Source organism: Giraffa tippelskirchi, chromosome 2 (genome assembly GCF_054371585.1).
Source record: "Giraffa tippelskirchi isolate mGirTip1 chromosome 2, T2T-mGirTip1v1.2.pri, whole genome shotgun sequence".
In the NCBI taxonomy this organism is placed as follows: Eukaryota; Metazoa; Chordata; class Mammalia; order Artiodactyla; family Giraffidae; genus Giraffa; species Giraffa tippelskirchi.
This window is the reverse complement of record NC_137276.1, coordinates 161,489,178-161,510,901: the sequence shown is the minus strand read 5'-3', so window position 1 is coordinate 161,510,901 and position 21,724 is coordinate 161,489,178. Positions and strand designations below refer to the sequence as shown.

Below are 21,724 nucleotides of genomic sequence, written 5' to 3'. Positions count from 1 at the left end.
TTCACAGCGGCTGTTTGTCATCGGCTGTTTGTCATCGAAAGAGATGAAAGGAGCTTGGGAAGGGGAAGGGGAGCCCTGGGGAGGGAGAGAAAAGGGTAGGAAGGAAAGATGCAGAGAGAGAATGATGGAAAGCTGGCAAAGGGACTTCAGAGAAAGGGTGACACTCCGTGACACTGTGACGACAGCATAAGCTCAGTTAGTCTGAAGGATCTGACTGCTCCCAGCAAAGATTCTGTTTCTGTCAGTTATAATGTTACTGTAATACAACCCTCAGAGGGAAAAGCCCAGTGCTAATCAGGGCTCAAGAAGCCAGTGCACTTGATGTACAGAATGGGGTGTTTAGTTTTATGATGTGGCTATGGGTTACATGAGAGACTAATAAAAGAAGTCTATAAAATGTGGCTTGGAGCAATTGGGTTGCAGCCTCTGCCAGAGGGTCAGCCTTGCTCAGAAACAGTTTTTGAGCAGACCATTCTAGTATAGCCACCCTGGTTCTAACACTATTGAAAGTCTCTGTACCAGTTATTAATTAAGTAGCTACTACTCTTAACTTCCTAAGAGCTCCCCTGCCACACTGGCCATCCAGCCCCCCACTCCAGGACCTCCCCAAGATCCAGCAGTCAAATGCAGAAGGACTGCAGATCCTGTTCTATGCCCCCATCCCCAGTGCCCCATCATGCCTAACTGACTGGTGTCCAGGCTGTGTCTGTTGTTAAAAACATCACCTCTCCTACAGTGCTGTCTTTCTGGTGATGGGGCTTGTCAGATACCTGTGGAAAGGACCTGGGGCACAGTTCCATAAGACTGTCCTTCACTGATCCCAGGCCAGGAGGCCAAAGGAGGCTTTCTAAAGGAGTGCCTGTCACTCTCCTAGTGGTTGTGAGAACACACCCAACCTTTCCCTTGAATCATATTTGGCTGCCTCAAAGGAGAGTTTTGATAGGCATCATATGACTTCAGGATTGAAGACTATTTGGGGAAGAAAGAGACAAATTTGCATAAGGTTTTGCAACCAGGAAGTGCATTTGCCATAGAGGTTGAATTAGAAGGATACTTGGAGGACATCTGGCCTCTCTTCATAGCCAACACAGAATCCGTCTATAGCACCCCTCACAGGACACGACCATCCTCTTCAAGGTATTGTCCACTGACAGAGAATTTAACTCATTGAAAGAAGCCTCCTGTATGGACCAACAGGAGCTGAAATCTTTCCAACAAATCTAAGTGTGAGCTCCTTTTGTTGAGCTGAAATCTTTCCATACATCTCAAATTGTGGACTCACATTTAGATGGAGTTGTGAGTTCAAAGATGGCCCAAAGCAAGCAGTGCCATCTGTTGACATGTCTTCTATTATCAAGTGAGCTGAGAGGCCATGCAATCATTCATTCATTCAACCAGTGTTTACTGAGTGGCCATTAAGTGTCAGGCAATCTTCCTGACTGGAGATTGTGCTGGAGATTCAGCAATTCTATGGAAATGGCTCTACCCTGAGAGTCTGTCCAATCCATTGGGCTCAGAACTAGGTAACCAGAGAGACCAGGGGAATCAGGGGTGGCTGAACTTTGCTTCTGAACCCCACTCCTGGCCTGGGTGCATCTTAGGTGAGCACCATCCTGGTTGACTCTGGGTAAGAAGCTCTGTCTATGGTTCTTCTTTGCCCCCACAGGTTACTAGCGGTGAGTCAGTATTCTGAGAACATGGACTTCTCAAGATGGGCTCTCACTATACAGACATGGAGGTGGAGAGGCCAAGGAATGTTTGCCATCTCCCTCCTCACACTCTTTCAAAATGCTTGTAAGCATCAAACAATGTTTTATATTGCATTTTGCTGAATTAACAATTGCACAGAATAATTCTTTTACATTTCATAAGCAAGAAATATTAGACAATCTACATAAGAAAAAAGAAAATAATAAAAATTATATATTTATCACTTAGAGACAACAATTTAGTTTGTCCTTGCAAGCTTCTTTTCTGGGTGTATTTTTGTGGATGAGGGAGATATATACATACATAGGTACATATACATACATACTTTGCAATTTGCCCTTTTCACTCAGTTATTGACCAATAAGCATAATTTTAAAGTGAAAGTGAAAGTGTTAGTCGCTCAGTCTTGTCCAGCTCTTTGCGATCCCATGGACTGTAGCCCACCAGGCACCTCTGTCCATGGTATTCTCCAGGTAAGAATACTACAGTGGGTAGCCATTCCCTTCTCCAGGGGATCTTCCGAACCCAGAGATCAAACCTTGGTCTCCCACATTGCAGGCAGATTCTTTACTGTCTGAGCCATCAAGGAAGCCCCAGTTTTAAAGAATCCAATTATTCAAAAATACTTAATTAATGCATACAACTTTGAAGGACTTCCCCAAAGAAATCTGTTGCGAACAAAGAGTTAATCATCTTACAGGTAAATGAAACACTTGCCAGGGACAACAGATCAAATTTCTCTTGTGTTAATGTTAAGACATGAGATGGAGACTTTCATATGATGGTATGCCAGCTGCCCTTGACTCTGAGCTCCAACCCGGAGAGTGGTTCTCCTGGTGAGGTAACCACTGGGGATGACAGGGGCAGAGTCTGGGGGAGCAAGGTCAAATGAGACTACGTTAGCGATGTGGGGAAGGCAGTCAGGGCAGGGCTTTCTTCTCTGTGAGCCAGTGGATGGAGAGCTTGGGGATGAGACTCTAATTAAGTAGGTCCTGGGCTGTATCAGCTCTCATCACAGGGCCCCTTCCCTTCAAGTTGCTTAAGATAAGCTGAACCCAGGGAGACAGCAGAGCGGAGAGACTTGCTCCCTTCTGGTACCATGACTGAGACCGACTCTCTATATGCAGCTACTCACAGGACTACTGTCACTTAAGGAATTCACAGAGCTGGCCCTGAGCTTCAAAGAACGGGTAGAAAACAAATAACTCTTTACCTAAGAGGGCTCAGTGAGCAGTGAGGGAGAACCCACTGAACAGCTACAATATCAACCTGAGCAGAAGTAACAAGGAAAACAAAGACTTCCTGGAGGCAAACATATTTTTAACTAAACCCCACTTGATGAAATAAATCAGAAGATAGACTTGACAGATCAATGCAAAAGCATCCTAAACCCAGAACAAAAATACAAAGATGGAAATCATGAGGGCAAAATCAGAGACCTGGAGGCTGGACCCAGGGGATCTAAGATGTCAGTAATAGGGATTCCGGGAGGAGGAAAAAAATAGATGAAGGAAGGGGAATAATTAGACAAATGATAGATGATAAGTTCCCCAAGTGAAAAAGACTTCCGTCTGAGGTTTAAAAAGAACTGATGGGGTCACTAGGACTGAAAGCCACATACAAATACCTAAGCCCATCCAGATAAAATTCTTGAACAGCAGGTGTAGAGAAGTGTAAAGAGAATCTCTTGCCCATTTCAATACACAGAGGAAAACATTAATTACAAAGGAAAAGGGAAGAGATGGGTGTCATGCTTCTGCTAACAATAAGGGGAACCTAAGACATCTAAAAAATACTAGAGCCAGACAAAATACTTCTTGCTGGTCAAGCTTAAAAAAAAAAGTATCACCCAGATATCCAGGCAACGGTCTGAGAAAAATATTTTAGAAAGAACCTTAAGCAAATGAAAACGTGAACTGAAGCACATAACTCAAGACGGGAGAAGATGAAGGGGAGAGGAGTTTGGCGGTGGGCTACTGTCTCTGTCTATGTCTGCTTGTCTCTGTCTCTCTCTTTCTGAGGCAGTTGTAACAGAGGCCTCTGGTCAACCCAAGGAGGGGATCTTTGGAGCTGGAATTTTTCTGAGTTGAGATGGCTCTGGCTTTTTCACCCCAGTAGTTGCAGAGAGGGTGCCCCAGGGAAGAGGGCAGATCTGGGGTTTTACAGTTCCCTTCAGCTTCAAGCAGTTCCTGGAGAGAGAGACTTAGCTTTGAGCTGTCAGCAGCCAACACTCCTTCAGCTGAGGGCTGGGGTGGGGGCTGGGATGGGCGTGGCCCCCAGCATCCTTCACAATGCACGCACCTTGCCATTTATGTAAAATGATATATGTCAATACATACCTATGCTAGCGAAAGTTTAATAATAGTTCTTGGGCAGATGGGGGCTGGAGGCGTTGCTGGCATTTGTATCCTCTGCTGATTTTTGTAGTATAAATATCCCTATCATGGCTGATCCTTACTACCAATGTGATGTCACTGCAGAAGGACCTGGGACCAGACAAAAGCAATTGCCTCTTTGAGCTGGAGCAAGCCCCTATCTCTGGTCTGCGCCTGCGCCAGGAGACTCAGGTACGGGAAGGGGAGGGAAGTTAAGAGGGGAGGGGACGGCTGGAGAACCAGCAGTCACAGCATCTTACCCGGTGGGAGTGCTCTGAGTCTGGGAGTTTTTCTCTGCCTCATTTTTTCTTTTCGGTCACCTTTCTAACCCTTGTCCCTAGAGCGGGCTCCTACCCCCGACTTCGATAAATTGGTATTCTTTGCAGGCAGTACTCCAGAAGAAATCTCAAGTCCTTGTTTGTTCTGAGGCCCAGGTGACTCTCAAAACTCAAGGCTGCTTCTTGGTGAGCTGTGCTGGAGATGAAGTGAGAGGGCGCGAAGGGGCTGGCAAACTTCTGAAAGGGGCCGGGGGTACATAGTTTTGGCTTTGCCAGTCATACGGTTTCTGTTGCAACAGCGAATCCCCCGCAGGACAGACTGTGCGGAGTCCTGCTGTACGGAATACCATTGTCTCATAAACCTCGCGGAAGCGTTCATTATGGCTATTTCAAAGGGCCCAGAGGAAAGAACTCCTTCACGCTAAACCAACTAGTTTAGACCAACCAACGCAGAGGAGGGATTTAGGTTTTCGAAGAGGTTTTGTGGTTTAGCTGCCTTTGCCAGGAACGTGTTTTAACTTCTTTTTCTCCAGGGCTAAATAAAATGAAGAAAAGAGAATGCCTGGTTTAAGAAAAAGGAGAAAAAAAAAATCCCAAGCCCCTCAAAACCCTAACATCCAATTCTACTAACAAATTCCTTTACTTATTAGGATCTTGTTAATTTTAGATTTGGAAAAATAGATCCTGGAAGGAGGCGGGTCCTCCCCACCGCACTAGCTCTGAAAGAAAGTGTCCTAGGTGGATCAACCGAGTAAAACAAACCAAGCCTGAAAGGCAGAGCCTTCTTATGGCTAAGACATTAAACTCTATCTCAGCTTTCTAGCTAGTGCATCGTTTGAATGTTAATGTGAAATCTATTTCTGTTTATGAAAGTGGATCATGTAGGACCTTTTGGGGGGCAACACTTGATGAATACCTCTAGCATGTTGGTGTAGATACTAAGATACAGGTTTCCAAGTATATTTGGGCTAAGTCCCTTTTCCTCCTGGCTTCAAGTTTTCCATCTTTGAGTATTTACAGTGTCTTGGACAGCCTTATGAATTCTTGTGACTTTGTATTGCTGTGGATTCCTAAGTCTCACCCAAACAGTTAAGCCCCTCTACTAAAAAGTACTTCATTTGACTCCTGACCAGTCCTTGTCTTGTAACTTCACTAGGTTGACAGAATGAGAGAGGCTTGTTCTGTTTAGGCTTTTGGTTTGTCTTAGAATGTGTGTGTGTGTGTGTGTGTGTGTGTGTGTGTGTGTGTGTGTGTGTGTGTGTGTGTGTTCCCAGTCTGGGGATGAAGCAGTTATCTGCAGTAGAAAGTCCTTGCATTATCATTATTTTGTTGATTTTTCTGTGGTGACCAGGAATCTCAAAGCTGTATTGAGGATTGATATAATCCTACCCTGGTTCTGTTGTAGTGATCTTTCAGTAATTCTCAGTCTTTTCAGGTTCACAGATCACTGTGGGATTTTGATGGAAGCAAAGAGGAATCCCTCAGGAAGCATTCCTATCTGCCCACAAAACATAAGCAGAGAGTGGATTCTCATCACTCCCTTTGGAAATCTTCATATCATACCTTACATTTTATTTGTGTTACTTCCTTGTGCCCCCAGTGCTGAGGCACACAGGACTCGAAGAAGCAGAGCAGATGCTGACCAGCATTGGGTTTCTTTGATTTCATACAAGGGGAAAGAGGTAGTCAGCACTTCCTGGGGAAGAGTATTTCTCCAGGAACGTTATCACAGCTTAGTCCTATATTACAGGGGGAAAGGACTGGGCTAAACTGAAGCCCTGGTTTTATCACTAGCTAGTTCTGGGCTTACACAGATCCTTTCACCTCAGTGAGCCTCGGTTTCCTTAACTGTAAACTGAGACCCATACACAGGCCAGTGGGAGATTAAGGGAAAGACTCTCTGTTGCAAGTGCTGGCTACACTGTAAAGTGTGGTGTAGATAATGGGTTTCTCAGGACCCACCCTAACCAGCACTCAGTTAAACCGCAACAAAGACATTGACATGCAGAGGCCATCTCCCTGGGTTGTACAGTGATGACAATTGGCTGAATACCCAGAAGTCTTGGGCCTCCATTTGTCCCTTCCTGATCCAGGAAACAGATGAACACTTAGGGAGGCTCTAACATGACTGAAAGGAGCAGATAGAAACTGCCAGACCAATGAGGGTCTGAGTCTTATCTCTGGTTGCCATGAGAAATGCCCATCTCTCCTAGAGATCACCCCTCCCCTTTCTCCACACTAGCACAGTGGCCCTTCGTGGAGCTCCAGGGCAAGAAGCAGCCCTCACACTCCCCACCGCCTCTTCCTTTACTGTGTTCTTTTCTCTTCTGCAAGCCACAGGATTCCTGTTCATCTGATAGTAGCGTTTACTGCTTGTTATGTTTCAGTTCAGTTCAGTCACTCAGTCGTGTCCGACTCTTTGCGACCCCGTGAATCACAGCACGCCAGGCCTCCCTGTCCATCACTATCTCCCGGAGTTTACCCAAACTCATGTCCATCGAGTCAGTGATGCCATCCAGCCATCTCATCCTCTGTCGTCCCCTTCTCCTTCTGCCCCGAATCTTTCCCAGCGTTAGGGTCTTTTCCAATGAGTCAACCCTTCGCATGAGGTGGCCAAAGTATTGGAGTTTCAGCTTCAACATCAGTCCTTCCAATGAATACCCAGGACTGATCTCCTTTAGGATGGATTGATTGGATCTCCTTGCAGTCCAAGGGACTCTCAAGAGTCTTCTCCAACACCACAGTTCAAAAGCATCAATTCTTCGGCGCTCAGCTTTCTTCACCGTCCAACTCTCACATCCATACATGACCAATGGAAAAACCATAGCCTTGACTAAACGGACCTTTGTTGGCAAAGTAATGTCTCTGCTTTTAAATATGCTATCTAGGTTGGTCATAACCTTCCTTCCAAGGAGTAAGCATCTTTTAATTTCATGGCTGCAATCACCATCTGCAGTGATTTTGGAGCCCAGAAAAATAAAGTCTGACACTGTTTCCACTGTTTCCCCATCTATTTGCCATGAAGTGATGGGACCAGATACCATAATCTTAGTTTTCTGAATCTTGAGCTTTAAGCCAACTTTTTCACTCTCCTCTTTCACTTTCATCAAGCGGCTTTTTAGTTCCTCTTCACTTTCTGCCATAAGGGTAATGTCATCTGCATATCTGAGGCTATTGATATTTCTCCCAGCAATCTTGATTCCAGCTTGTGTTTCTTCCAGCCCAGCATTTCTCATGATGTACTCTGCATATAAGTTAAATAAGCAGGGTGACAATATACAGCCGTGACACACTCCTTTTCCTATTTGGAACCGGTCTGTTGTTCCATGTCCAGTTCTAACTGTTGCTTCCTGACCTGCATACAGGTTTCTCAAGAGTCAGGTCAGGTGGTCTGGTATTCCCATCTCTTTCATAATTTTCCACAGTTTATTGTGATCCATGCAGTCAAAGGCTTTGGCATAGTCAATATCTGTTACTAAAGTGAAATATTCTACTGAGTACTTACCATGTAAAAGGTTTTGTTCTGGTCATAATCCTTTATTGCTTAATTCATGTTTTCAAATTGTGCATCTTTATATGTGTTGAGCCCTCTAAGGAATGGGATCACTTGGGATACATGCATTCTCCCACCATCCAGCACATTGGAGTCGACAGCTAAATGTCCATGCTCGGTCAACTCCCTCTCCCCGCCCACTCCCCTGCTACAGCTCTGCTATATCGCAGTAGTGAGTCAAACACGTAATAATAAAAGCAAAACATATCCAGTTTAAAAAGTTTGGAAATACATAAAATATAAATTTGCTTATAATCTTACCATCCAGTGATAACTTCTATTAATATTTTGAAGTGAAATGAAAGTCACTCAGTGGTATCTGACTCTTTGTGACCCCAAGGACTCTACAGTCCCTGAAATTCTCCAGGCCAGAATATTGGAATGGTTAGCTGTTCCCTTCTCCAGGGGATCCTCCCAACACAGGGATTGAACCCAGGTCTCCTGCATTGGAGGTGGATTCTTTACCAGCTGAGCCACCAGGGAAGCCCAAGAATACTGGAGTGGGTAGCCTATCACTTCTCCAGTGGATCTTCCTGACTCAGGAATCGAACTGGGTCTCCAGCATTGCAGGTGAATTCTTTACCAACTGAGCTACTAGGAAAGCCATTGACTAATTAATTAATTAATATTTTAGTACATTTTATTTGAACTTTCTTTTATCTATGTCTTTATCTAATAAGGAACCATCTATGTGTAAAGTTTTACACTTCATTTTTTCCCATGCCATTATAAATTTTGGAAGCATGATGCTGTATAATATATTACCTTATATTGATGAGTCATCTAAGTTACAAATTTTCTTATTAGACACATAGGCTGCTGTCAAGTTTTTAACTATTGCAAACATGACTGTAATGAGAATTTTTTTTTGCATGTATGTCTACATGTCTGCATGTCTACATCTCTGATTATTTGTCTTCGATGTAGTCATGGAATTTAAATTACTATTTAAAGGGTATAGAACTTCTAAAGTTATTGGTTTGTATTGCCAGATTGCTGTCAGAAAGTTTTCTCTTTTCTGTCCCATCAGCAAAGAAGAATGCCTGGTTTATTATTCCTAGACTAACATTAATTATCTTTTTCAACATTTACACATTTGATCAGTACAGATGAGTTTCAATTTTGCCTTTCCATATTTCTTTGATCATTAGTGAACTTGACATTTTTATATATTTGTGAGAAACATTGTTTCTTCTCTGAATTATCTGTTTATGTTTTTGATCATTAAAAAATCAAGTGTTTGTATTTTTCCTGTTGGTGTTCTGCAGATGCATTATTGAAGGTTTTAAAAACCATTTTAAAATCAACTGCATATTTTTTTATTTCACATCATCCATGGTCACCTAAGAAGAAAGACCAATTCCGCTCTGACCACAATGCAGTAAGATTAGACCTCAATTACAGGAAAAAAACTATTAAAAATTCCAACATATGGAGGCTAAATAACACGCTTCTGAATAACCAACAAATCACAGAAGAAATCAAAAAAGAAATCAAATTATGCATAGAAATGAATGAAAATGGAAACACAACAACCCAAAACCTATGGGACACTGTAAAAGCAATACTAAGGGGAAGGTTCATAGCAATACAGGCGTACCTCAAGAAACAAGAAAAAAATCAAATAAATCAACTAACTCTACACCTAAAGCAACTAGAGAAGGAAGAAATGAAAAACCCCAGGGTCAGTAGAAGGAAAGAAATCTTAAAAATTAGGGCAGAAATAAATGCAAAAGAAACAAAAGAGACCATAGCAAAAATCAACAAAACTAAAAGCTGGTTTTTCGAGAAGATAAACAAAATTGACAAGCCATTAGCCTGACTCATCAAGAAACAAAGGGAGAAGAATCAGATCAACAAAATTAGAAATGAAAATGGAGAGATCACAACAGACTCCACAGAAATACAAAGGATCATAAGAGACTACTACCAACAGCTATATGCCAATAAAATGGACAACTTGGAAGAAATGGACAAATTCTTAGAAAAGTATAACTTTCCAAAACTGAACCAGGAAGAAATAGAAGATCTTAACAGACCCATCACAAGCACGGAAATCGAAACTGTAATCAGAAATCTTCCAGCAAACAAAAGCCCAGGACCAGACGGCTTCACAGCGGAATTCTACCAAAAATTTAGAGAAGAGCTAACACCTATCCTACTCAAACTCTTCCAGAAAATTGCAGAAGATGGTAAACTTCCAAACTCATTCTATGAGGCCACCGTCACCCTAATTCCAAAACCAGACAAAGATGTCACAAAAAAGGAAAACTACAGGCCAATATCACTGATGAACATAGATGCAAAAATCCTTAATAAAATTCTAGCAAACAGAATCCAACATCATATTAAAAAGATCATACATCATGACCAAGTGGGCTTTATCCCAGGAATGCAAGGTTTTTTTAACATCCACAAATCAATCAATGTAATACACCACATCAACAAATTGAAAGAAAAAAACCATATGGTTATCTCAATAGATGCAGAAAAAGCCTTTGACAAAATTCAACATCCATTTATGATAAAAACCCTCCAGAAAGCAGGAATAGAAGGAACATATCTCAACATAATAAAAGCTATATATGACAAACCCACAGCAAACATTATCCTCAATGGTGAAAAATTGAAAGCATTTCCCCTAAAGTCAGGAACAAGGCAAGGATGCCCTCTTTCACCACTACTATTCAACATAGTTTTGGAAGTTTTGGCCACAGCAATCAGAGCTGAAAAAGAAATAAAAGGAATACAGATAGGAAAAGAAGAAGTAAAACTCTCACTGTTTGCAGATGACATGATCCTCTACATAGAAAACCCTAAAGACTCTACTAGAAAATTACTAGAGTTGATCAATGAATATAGTAAAGTTGCAGGATATAAAATTAACACACAGAAATCCTTTGCATTCCTATACTCCAATAATGAGAAAACAGAAAGAGAAATTAAGGAAACAATACCATTCACCATTGCAACAAAAAGAATAAAATACTTAGGAATATATCTACCTAAAGAAACAAAAGACTTATATATAGAAAACTATAAAACACTGATGAAAGAAATCAAAGAGGACACAAACAGATGGAGAAATATACTGTGTTCATGGATTGGAAGAATTAATATAGTGAAAATGAGTATACTACCCAAAGCAATCTATAGATTCAATGCAATCCCTATCAAGCTACCAATGGTATTTTTCACAGAACCAGAACAAATCATCTCACAATTTGTATGGAAATATAAGAAACCTCGAATAGCCAAAGCAATCTTGAGGAAGAAGAATGGAACTGGAGGAATCAACCTGCCTGACTTCAGGCTCTACTACAAAGCCACAGTCATCAAGACAGTATGGTACTGGCACAAAGATAGAAATATAGATCAATGGAACAAAATAGAAAGCCCAGAGATAAACCCACGCACTTATGGACACCTTATCTTCGACAAAGGAGGCAAGAATATACAATGGAGAAAAGACAATCTCTTTAACAAGTGGTGCTGGGAAAACTGGTCAACCACTTGTAAAAGAATGAAACTAGAACACTTCCTAACACCGTACACAAAAATAAACTCAAAATGGATTAAAGATCTAAACGTAAGACCAGAAACTATAAAACTCCTAGAGGAAAACATAGGCAAAACACTCTCCGACATAAATCACAGCAGGATCCTCCATGACCCACCTCCCAGAATATTGGAAATAAAAGCAAAAATAAACAAATGGGACCTAATTAAAATTAAAAGCTTTTGCACAGCAAAGGAAACTATAAGCAAGGTGAAAAGACAGCCTTCAGAATGGGAGAAAATAATAGCAAACGAAGCAACAGACAAACAATTAATCTCAAAAATATACAAGCAACTTCTGCAGCTGAATTCCAGAAAAATAAACGACCCAATCAAAAAATGGGCCAAAGAACTAAACAGACATTTCTCCAAAGAAGAAATACAGATGGCTAACAAACACATGAAAAGATGCTCAACATCACTCATTATCAGAGAAATGCAAATCAAAACCACAATGAGGTATCATTTCACACCAGTCAGAATGGCTGCTATCCAAAAGTCTACAAGCAATAAATGCTGGAGAGGGTGTGGAGAAAAGGGAACCCTCTTACACTGTTGGTGGGAATGCAAACTAGTACAGCCACTATGGAGAACAGTGTGGAGATTCCTTAAAAAACTAGGAATAGAACTGCCATATGACCCAGCAATCCCACTGCTGGGCATATACACCGAGGAAACCAGAATTGAAAGAGACGCGTGTACCCCAATGTTCATCGCAGCACTGTTTACAATAGCCAGGACATGGAAGCAACCTAGATGTCCATCAGCAGACGAATGGATAAGGAAGCTGTGGTACATATACACAATGGAATATTACTCAGCCATTAAAAAAAATACATTTGAATCGGTTCTACTGAGATGGATGAAACTGGAGCCCATTATACAGAGTGAAGTAAGCCAGAAAGAAAAACAACAATACAGTATACTAATGCATATATATGGAATTTGAAAGATGGTAACGATAACCCTATATGTGAGACAGAATAAGAGACACAGATGCATAGAACAATTTTACGGACTCTGAGGGAGAAAGTGAGGGTGGGACGTTCTGGGAGAATAGCATTGAAACATGTATATTATCATATGTGAAACAGAACACCATTCCATGTTCGATGCATGAGACAAGGGCTCAGGGCCAGGGCAATGGGATGACCCAGAGGGATGGGATGGGGAGGGAGGTGAGTGGGGGGTCCAGGAAGGGGAACTCATGTAAACCCATGGCTGATTCATGTCAATGTATGGCAAAAACTATTACAATATTGTAAAGTAATTAGCCCCCAACTAAAATAAATAAATTTATTAAAAAAAAAAGAAGAAAGACCAATTCCAGATGCAAAGGGCACTTTCTTCGGTTATTTTGGGTAATTGAATCATTTCTTCTTTGTATAAAGAATGCACAAGAGAATGTGAGTGCAGTTTTTTCCTCAAACACTTGCTTTCCATTAACTGGATTTTTTTGTGCTGAAATAGATGTACAGATCCATCAAACCAGAGGATGCTGCTGGCAGAAAGATGAGTCTGGTCTGGTGTTAACGTAAGAAGATCCCTGTGATATCGTCGCAGGAAGCTGGACCATACAGAGAATTTTCTTTCTCTACCTTCTTTTCTTCTTTGTTTCTTTCTTTTTACCTACTGTAACTGTAACATGTTGGGAATGGCTTAACTCCGTTGATAATACATATTTTTTTAAAAGTCTCTGTTTTTTACATTTTTCCCAGGTAATATAGATTCGTAAAAGCGTTGAAAGAATAAAGACTTTTTTTTTGAAGTCCATTCATAAGAGGCACAAGAGGAATTCATCACAGAAACTTCAATCAACCTTTAAAAAATAAAACAAGCTTCAACAACTCCCTTGAGATAGGTGTTAGCATGATCTTGATTTTGCAGGCTTAGAAAAGTTAAGCAATTTGCTCTAGATCAACAGCCAGAAAAGCAACAACACCAAAACTTGGACCCAGTTCTGCCGATGCCGAAGTGCCCATTCCAGTCTGTACTGATCAGCTAACCTAGTTAGTTACAGTTCTTAATTACATGTGATCAGCAAGCTCTAGTTACCATTTTTATGTGTGATTAGAAAGCCTGTAGAAGATCCATGAGGTGGGAAACAAGGCACAGTGTTGGGACATCAGCCAAAGGATTGGACCTTGAGGCTAAGAGAGTCAGCAAATGCGTGAGTGAGAGAGAATCTTTACTGGAGGCCAGAGGGACCATCTTCCTGGCAAAACAGCAAAAGGGGGAGTTGGACATACTGGGATAGAAAGACAAAGGGATGGTTAGTGAAGGAGTTGAGGTGGTTTCTTTTCCTCCTCAAATACTTCAGGATTTCCATGTTTGAGTCTATCTTAGAAGAATTGTGAAAATCTGTGGAGTTTCTAGGGCTACAGGGAAGAAGAGGGGGCCCCCGGAAGATGGAATTGAGCCAGATAAGCTATCAAGGTGTAGAAATAAAGACCCAAGAGCAGGGGGCTGGCTTCAGGCATGATGGAGCTTGAACGGGAGAAAGGCACAGCAACAGGGGAATGGACGCTTCTCTCGTATGGGCTATGTTATAAATTGTTCTCTTAAATTCCCATCTGCGAACAGAACTGGGATGTGGACAAGGGGAGAAGGTGCTTTCTCCTTTCGTGCAGCAGGTCCTCTAAGACAGTGGCTTCCATTCTTGTTTCGGATTGTGACTCACAGTCTAGAGTACCTTTTCTCTCACAAACTAGTAACATATACATACATATGAAATGAAGCAATAATCCATGGGGCAGTGCTTATGCTTACTATGCAAGCTACATACTGATATTTTCTAGTCTCACCTGTTTCATTTGAGCAAAAGTGCTGGCACCACTCATGAAACTGCTTTCTCAGTTCTTGAAAGATCATGACTTAATGAGTGAAAAAATCACAGTTCCAAGTTGCACCATGTATCAACAAGTAGAATGCCATAGAAGCCATCGTTTGGCTCTTATGAGCCACAATCAACAACACGGAAGTTGCATGCAGAATTTTTTCCAAGGTGAAGAGATAAAAAAGAAAGATTTTAATTCTGGTTAGCCTGTGTCCTTATAGTTTGCAAATAACTTCCAGTGCAGTGGATTTGGGATTGTCCAGATTGTGATTCTGTAAGGAGGGATTGGAGACTTGTTCTGAATATATGCAGAAGTTTCCTGAGTACCATTTAAGTTCAGTCGTGCTAAGCCCGAGATAGGGTGAAATCCCTCATGAGCTTCCCAGGACCCCTTGGCTGTGCACACAAAGAGAACCCAGCTTTTCTTGTTTGGGCCTTTGCTCCTTCCTATTTGATTGAATTTGAAGAGGAACTGTTTGCCTTTGGCCGCACATCCTGAATCACAATCAGGATGCTGCTGGCACAGAAAACCTGCTCCCACCCTTGCCTGAAATAACTGAACAGGGAAATAGAGTTCCTTCCCTCCCCACCCTTAAAGAAAGAGGCTCATAATTTATGGTGTGCTGGCAATACATCAGAAGTCGGTTCAGTCACTTACAGTAAAATCAAGGAGGGCAGAACAATGAATATAAAATGAAATTGAAACACCTCATTAAAGGGACACATTGTTCAGTGGACACCAGAATAATGAAGCTTTGGTCTTTGTTAGCCAGAGACCAGTGGCCTTCAGAGATGCTTCCTTCTCTGTAGAGTATGAAAAAAGGTATAAAGCTACATCCTCAGCTTTTCCAGTGCTTCAACAAATGTGTTTTATTCAAACTGTCTATCAGGGACAGTGCTACCAGGGCATATTGTTTCCCTAGGGCTGCTGTAACAAGTTACTGTAGACTTGGGGGCTTTAAACAGCAGCACTTATTCCCTCATACTTGTGGAAGCCAAAAGTTTGAAATTAAGGAATTGTCAGAGCTTCACTTCCTTCAAAGGCTCTAGAGGAGAATCTTTCCTTGTGTTATCCAGCTTCTGGTGGTCCTTGCATTCTTTGGCTTGTGGCAGCATCACTCCGATCTCTGCCTCCAGCTTCATGTGGCTTTTTCCTCCTTCTAAGTGTCTTTCTCTTCTCTGTTTCTTATCACGATACTTCTCATGGGATTTAAGGTCCAGCCACATGAATAATCCAGGTTGATCTCATCTGGAGATCTTTATATTTGCAGAGACCTTCTTTTCCAAATAAAGTCACATTCATAGGTACTGGTGGGTTAGCACATGGTTATGTCTTTTGAAGGCCACCATTCAACCCACCATAGAGAGGATACAGATTTGAAAAGGAGAGGGCTGTTTTTCTTAAGGAGCTTAGTTGAGGGTTGATGGGCTCTTATGAGTGGGGCAGAGATGGAGTGTATTTTTTTTTTAACTTTTGAACTCTACAGTTTTCTGGCATCTAGAAATCACTATAAAAAGTCATCATGTTGAAAAAACAAGTCCAGTCTGAATGGAGAGGATTAATACTGGTCCATCTGGATCTGTTTGGTCTGGCTGAGTTCAGCCAACCCTGTTGGTTGTCTGGAGGTTTGGGGGAGTGGGCAGGAAAATGAGAGAAAGCTGAAGCCTGTGAGTTAGTTGGGATTTTTGATGGTTACATTGCTGGGAGGTGAGGAGCTGGACATCATGAAATAGGTCATTGGCTTTTCTGTGGACACAAAAGAGGAGCATTTGTGTCTGCATCCCAGCCCAGGTCAGAGCATGTGGGCCCTGGTGGGTGACTTCACTGGCCAAGGCAGCCGCCGCACAGAGGACTTCTCCTTCGCTCCAAGGCCTTGGGTCAAATGATCTGCCAGAGCCTGGTGTGGTGGAGGAGGGCAGGTACTACCTCAAGTCATTGTGGGAACAAGACAGAGAAGTTTTGCTCATTTCTCTTTTTGGGACAGGGTTTTTATAATATCTGCAGACTATCACTTGCTGGTCTTTATACTTTCCTGGGACTTTACCTTCTTAATGATTGTTTATTATATTAAAAAGGCTCTTGGTAATAGATATTATGGAATTATTGTTAATGGGCTTCCCTGGTAAAGAATCTGCCTGCAATACAGGAGCCACAGGAGATGCGGGTTTGATCCCTGGCTGGGTTGGGAAGATCCCCTGGAGGAAGGCATGGCAACCCACTCCAGTATTCTTGCCTGGAGAGTCCCATGGACAGAGGAGCCTGGCAGACTATACAGTCCATAGGGTCACAAACAATTGGACATGACTGAAGTGACTAAGCATGCACGCATATTGTTAATATTCTTGGGTATAATACACTTGTGACGAAGAAGAACATCTTTATTCTCAAAGAGCACAAGATGAAGTAATTTATGAGTGTTACTAATGTTGACAGTTTTCAATATTTCAATGAAAATGTACATAGATAAGCCTAATACCACAAAAATGTTAATTGCTAAGTCTAGGTGTAAGGAATGTGGATGTTCATTGTTCTTTCAACTTTTTCTATGCTTGAAATTATTTTTAATAAAAATCTAGGGGCAGATTGGGAAAGAAAGATTTTGAAGCGGAGTCTTTTGACCTATGTTTCATGGGCTCTGTGGGGAGACGTGGATGAGCTTCAGGGACCAGGAAGCTTGGAAATGTACATGTCAGCCTTTGTGTGTGTGTGTGTGTGTTTCTAGCCTCATTATGGGTAAAGTTTATTATTTGCAGCTCTTTCTGATTCTCAAATGAATCTATGACTCCCATTTCCCAAGATTAAACACCATTGCTCACAACTAGAGGTAAATTTGTATGCATTATACCTTTTATAAATGGATACATATAGCTAGAGTCTGTTGCTGATGTATCATTAGTACTTTGTTGCAAAATTTGAGTTCGTTTATAAATATAAATTGTATACTACTCTTTATATTCATTAACATATTTCTTGATCCTTCTTATTCTTGATTCTTTTCCTATCATTGTTGATGCTTTAGACTTTTTCACAAGTTTAAAATACTAATTGCTAGTATGAACATATATGTTTAAGCTTGCACAAATTTAAAACTGAAATAATCATTTTGGTATTTTTCTAGATTATAAAAGTAACATAGACCCACAAGATATAACTTGTAAAATACAGAAATGTATAAAAAAGGAAGTAAAGTTACCATTAACCCATGTTCCAGAGGTAGCTGCTGTTAATATTTTGTTGAATTTCTTCCTTTTGGTGGTTTGGCACCTGTGTGTCAGAATATATATGTAGACACTTTATTGCTTCCCCAGTATTTTTAAAAAGAAGAATTCAAATGGATTTCTCCAGTCTTCATAAATATGGTTGTTCAAATCTACATTTTTAGGTTTTTGAGAAGACGAGATTTCCTTGAAATCTCTTTTGTCTTCTGAGTACATAATTTGTTGTTGTTGCTGTTGTTTTTCTGTCACTAAGATGTGTCCAACTCTTTGAGACCCCATGGATTGCAACATGCCAGGCTCCCCTGTCCTTCACTATCTCTTGGATTTTGCTCAGATTCGTGTCCATTAAATTGATGATGCTATGTAACTATCTCACCCTGAGTAATATTATTTATATTCACTGTCTATAATTATAGTTTATTTTGTCCCATTGAGTTGCTTCCCTGAGATGGGTAAGAAAAAAAATTTTAAGTCCATACTGGTTGTTAAGGATGGAACCAAAGCACAACTGACCCCAAATTGTTGGAAATCTGGGTGGCTGGGGTTGGGGACGGGGAAATCTGAATAAACCCTGATTTGCATGTAGCTTGTTCTTACAGATTTGATATTTGGTGAAGTCAGAAGAGTGTAAAGGAAAAAAGCTATGGTTGCCTACATGAGCCACTTTTGGGAGCCAGGAGATGTCATGGGGCAGAAGAGAGATAAAGGGACCTGGAGAGACTGGCCCTGTGGCACTTGCCCTCTTTTGATATTCAGTGGCAGTTGGTGAGGCCCTAATCAGTTGATTTGAACCAGAGTTATTTGTTTGCTTAGGTAAATGGATGTAAAGCCCCAGCAAAGCGTCTGGTACTTAAATAACACAAAACAAATATTAATTCCCTCATGTCATATTAGACTGTGAGTTCTTGGGAGGTATTTGTATTGTTTTATGCAGTAAAGAAGAACATGGGGCTTGGATCCAGATAAACCTGTTTAGGGTGCTAAGTTGGCCTCTTATTAGCAGTGTGACCTTGGGAAACTTGCTTAATAAGGATAGTAATAGTTTCTATCTTTTTGGGTTCTTGAAGGAGTTAAATAAAATCATTTCTATAGCAAAGATATATATCAAGGGCTAACTACATTCAGAGCACTGTTTTAAGCACTTTAGTCGTGACCATCTTATTCAGTTCAGTTCAGTTCAGTTGCTCAGTCGCGTCTGACTCTTTGCAACCCCATGAACCGCAGCAGGACAGGCCTCCCTGTCCATCACCAACTCCCGGAGTCCACCCAAACCTATGTCCATTGAGTCGGTGATGCCATCCAACCATCTCATCCTCTGTCGTCCCCTTCTCCTCCTGCCCTCAATCTTTTGAATTCACATAAGTCTGTATGCTAGGTGCTGTCTTCCTCAATTTGCAGACAATAAAACTGAGGCACAGAGAAGGTTAGTAACGTGCCCAGGGTCACAAAGCTATTACGCAAGTGAACTGGGATTTGAACTGAGGAAGTTAGTACTCTGGTATTTTTCCTCCCTTTTTGCATGGGACCTTGCCATGGCCCTTCCCTCATTGCAGGTCTGTGTGACTGTATGCCCAGGAAATGCTCGCTGAGTAACATTTACAGACTGTCTTTTCCAGGTTGCTAGTAAGAAGATCACTAAATGTATTCCTGCATGTTTGAGTAAAGTTATGGAAGAAAGGTTGGTCTGGTGAAGATTTCTACTGTTCCCTGTTCCAATCAGCTGCTAAGCTGGGCTGCTGCCAGGTTGATGACTCTTCTCCCATATGCAAGAGGGTGAAGCACGAGGGTGTTACCAGGAACCAAGACCTGGACGGGCTTGCAGGGCCGGGCACCCAGCCGAGTCACACCCGCCTGGTGGGCGCTTGCCAGCTTGGGGCTAAGCTATTGCCCCGGAGAGGCTGGGCAGGGCAGGCAGCTCTTTGCTTGCTGATTCTCTGGTCTCCCAGGGCAACAGCCTGGAGCCAACTGTGGTCACCCATGGGAATGCTCCTCCTGAGTCAGCAGGGCCTGTGGTGCCCCAGGGTGTGGTGGAGTGTTCCTTTGGGCCCCGCACAGATGGCATTTATCTCAGAGGATGTCGCTGTGCCATCATGGGTTGAGGGCTAGAGCTACAGGAGAGAAGCTACTTGATTTGAGCTCAGTTAGGTCCCCCCAAAGTGTTAACTTCTCCTGGACTGTTGCTGGATGCATAAAGCACTTAAGACGGGGATATTTTAAGCCCGTTACTGTATCAGTGCATCAGTGACCATCAGAAAGAGACTAGAGACCTTGGTTCTAGAATCAGCTCTTTCTCTTATTTGTTGCATATTTGGGGAGATCGCTCTCTCTCCTCTAGACTTCAATTTTCTCATCTGGAAAATGAAAATAACTCCTGTCCTACCTGTATCCCTGGATTCCCCCGAGAACCAGATGGTTTGATGAATGTGAAAATAGTCACTAAGCAGCCAGTGCTGCCTGAAAGCGAGAAGCTATTTCTTTTCTTGCAGGTAAATCATACCACTCTGGCTCCTAGTGATCCTCCTGGTTTTTTGTTTGTTTGTTTGTTTTGTTTTGTTGTTTTGTTTTTTTTTAGTTTCTGACTGTGGCTAGCTTGGAGGGCAGGAGTTTGATTTTATTAAGAGAGAGGTGGCTAGATTCCTGACCTGAGATGCCAGATGTTTTAAGAGGAAAGATAGTCTCAAAAAGCAGATGCTAAAGGCTATGGGATCAGCAACCCCTGTCCTGTCTGGGAACCTCTCTCCATTTCCAGCTTTGGTGGGTTGAGCTATTCTTTAGTACCTCTCAGTCTTCTGTGGTACTTTTGGGAATTCTTATTTTATTTTTATTAGGCTCCAAAATTACTGCAGACAGTGACTGCAGCCATGAAATTAAGAGACACTTGCTCTTTGGAAGGAAAGCTATGACAAATCTAGACAGCATATTAAAGAGTAGAGACATTACTTTGCTGACAAAGGTCCGTCTAGTCAAAGCTATGGTTTTTCCAGTAGTCATATATGGATGTGAAAGTTGGACCATAAAAAAGGCTGAATGCCAAAGAATTGATGCTTTTGAACTGTGGTGCTGGAGAAGACTCTTGAGAGTCCCTTGGATAGCAAGAAGATCAAACCTGTCAATCCTAAAAGAAATCAATCCTGAATATTCATTGGAAGGACTGTTGCTTAAGCTCCAATATTTTGGCCACCTGATGCAAAGAACTGACTCACTGGAAAAGACCCTGATGCTGGGAAAGATTGAAGGCACCAGGGGAAGAGGGCAGCAGAGAATGATATGGGTAGATAGCATCACCGACTCAGTGGACATGAGTTTGAGCAAACTCCAGGAGACAGTGGAAGACAGAGGAGCCTGGCATGCTACAGTCCATCGGGTCACAAACAGTCAGACACAACTTAGCAACTGAACAACAACAATAATTTTAGGGGCACATATTGGGGTGCAGGGCACTCCGAGTGAAGATTTCTTTGGAAGGGGGAGGAGGAAGCCCTGACAAGATTAAATCTCAACACACAAGGGTTAAAGAAGAGAGGAAAAAAGCAAGGGAGGAGAAAAGGGGGGGGGGTGATGCTAGCCCAATGGCGCTACGCTGGCTCTTATATTCACACCATAGATTTTTGGCAGGAACTACACAAACTATTCAGCTAGTTTTTTTTTTTTTTTTTTTGAAGTGTTTGTTCTTTGTGCATTAAGATATAGCTGCTATTGCACCAGAATAGTCTACTAATGGCGGCATAATGATAGACTGGAGTGAGGTCTGGCCCACAGGGGTTCTGCACTGGGTTCCAACTAGAGCATAGCCTCAGGGGAGTGACATAAAACTTGTGTCACAGAAAGTGAGGGAGGGAGGCTTAGTGAGGAACTTGAGACTTGCCTTCATATACCTGAGGACCCATCCTGGGGGAGTGTAGCTGACTCTGTTAGCTTCCAGCTTTTCCTCCTCCTCCTCTGTAGGGGAAGACTTTGGCTCATTATAAGCAAGAACTTTCTATAAGTCCAGATACCTAAAGATGGTGGGGCAGAAACTGACTGATCTCATGAAAAGCCCACATGGAAGAGTCTTAGAGACACAGTGGGGTTGACGTAGACCATCTCCCTCCAAGTGCGAGAGGCTGTGATCTCAAGGACTGAGTCTTCAGCGTTATGATTCCACCATTACATGAAGTTCACTCAGCAGCGCTCCAGAGCTTTCCCCACGATGAAA

General features: G+C 42.0%; 1 long non-coding RNA gene across 1 annotated transcript; it reads left to right on the top strand.

Moving 5' to 3' along the window:
• Nucleotides 1–4,141: 4,141 nt before the first annotated feature.
• LOC145524796 (uncharacterized) lies at nt 4,142–9,385 on the top strand. Its single transcript, XR_014067854.1, has 4 exons — nt 4,142–4,277; nt 4,472–4,549; nt 5,799–6,045; nt 8,257–9,385. It is a non-coding gene; the product is annotated as an uncharacterized LOC145524796 (long non-coding RNA).
• Nucleotides 9,386–21,724: the final 12,339 nt, after the last annotated feature.